General features: G+C 68.0%; 1 non-coding gene across 1 annotated transcript; it reads left to right on the top strand.

The window, feature by feature from the left end:
* Positions 1–248: 248 nt before the first annotated feature.
* Positions 249–402, top strand: LOC144000482 (5.8S ribosomal RNA). The gene has a single exon (XR_013278253.1). It is a non-coding gene; the product is annotated as a 5.8S ribosomal RNA (ribosomal RNA).
* The last annotated feature ends 1232 nt before the right edge of the window (positions 403–1634 follow it).

Genomic DNA, 1634 nt, shown 5'->3' with positions numbered 1-1634 from the left:
CTTTGCGCTTCCCCACGCCCAAGCTTTAGTCCCGGCCCGGGGCCGCGGCTGGCGCGGGGATGCCCCCGCGCCGGTGCCAGCGCGGCCCGGCCACCTCGGAACCTGACCCGACAAGCCGACGGGTACGCAGCTACTCTCCCCCCGCCCGGCCGGCAAAGTCCGAACCCCCCACCCCGGAGGCGGGGTGGGGAACCCCGACAACCGATCTACGAAAGCTGGCAAAACCCCCCCCAAAAAAACCTCTATACGACTCTTAGCGGTGGATCACTCGGCTCGTGCGTCGATGAAGAACGCAGCTAGCTGCGAGAACTAATGTGAATTGCAGGACACATTGATCATCGACACTTCGAACGCACCTCGCGGCCCCGGGTCCCTCCCGGGGCCACGCCTGTCTGAGCGTCGCTTCGCCATCGATCGGGACTGCGGGGAAGCGGCGGCGGCGGTGGCGCCCTCCGGGGCGCGCTCCCCGTTCGTCTTCCCCTGTTCGACCCGCGGCTGGGGCCGTCGAGGGCAGCCGCTGCGGCGCGGCCCCCGTCCCCCTAAAAGCAGACCCAAGCGCCGCCCCGTCCCGCGGGGCCCTTCGCGGCTGCCGGTGGAGGACAACGCCCCGTTTCCCCCCCCTGCGCGCAGCCCGCGTCGCGGCCCCCGGGCACGGCCCGGGGCGGCCCACTTGGAGCGAGCCCGGCGAGGCGCGGCAGCAAGGCGCCTGCCTGGCTCCCGCCCGCCGCCCCCTCACTCGCCTCCGACCTCAGATCAGACGAGACGACCCGCTGAATTTAAGCATATTACTAAGCGGAGGAAAAGAAACTAACCAGGATTCCCTCAGTAGCGGCGAGCGAAGAGGGAAGAGCCCAGCGCCGAATCCCCGCCCGCCGGAGGGCGCGGGACATGTGGCGTACGGAAGGTCGCTTTGCCCGGCGCCGCCCGGTGGGGGCCCGAGTCCTTCTGATGGAGGCTCCGCCCGCGGACGGTGTGAGGCCGGTAGCGGCCCCCGGCACGCCGGGGCGCGGCCTTCTCGGAGTCGGGTTGTTTGGGAATGCATCCCAAAGCGGGTGGTAAACTCCATCTAAGGCTAAATACCGGCACGAGACCGATAGTCGACAAGTACCTTAAGGGAAAGTTGAAAAGAACTTTGAAGAGAGGCGTGGAATGCGAGCCGCCCAGTGGGCCACTTTTGGTAAGCAGAACTGGCGCTGCGGGATGAACCGAACGCCGGGTTAAGGCGCCCGATGCCGACGCTCATCAGACCCCAGAAAAGGTGTTGGTCGATATAGCCAGCAGGACGGTGGCCATGGAAGTCGGAACCCGCCAAGGAGTGTGTAACAACTCACCTGCCGAATCAACTAGCCCTGAAAATGGATGGCGCTGGAGCGTCGGGCCCACACCCGGCCGTCGCCGGCACTCAGACCCCCCCCCCCCCCCCGCCAGGGGGGGGGGAGGCTAGGCCGCTACGAGTAGGAAGGCCGCCGCGGTGAGCACGGAAGCCTCGGGCGCGGGCCCGGGTGGAGCCGCCGCGGGTGAGATGGCGATGGAGTCCCTCAGGGGCCGGCTAGCGTAACGGCCGGTCCTGGAGGCGAAAACTCTCTGCATGGGAAGTCCGTACCCATACTCACGCAGGTCCAGAGAACGCGCCA

Source organism: Festucalex cinctus, chromosome 13 (genome assembly GCF_051991245.1).
Source record: "Festucalex cinctus isolate MCC-2025b chromosome 13, RoL_Fcin_1.0, whole genome shotgun sequence".
Taxonomy (NCBI): Eukaryota; Metazoa; Chordata; class Actinopteri; order Syngnathiformes; family Syngnathidae; genus Festucalex; species Festucalex cinctus.
Note: the sequence above shows the minus strand (reverse complement) of the source record. Positions and strands in the feature narration are given on the sequence as shown.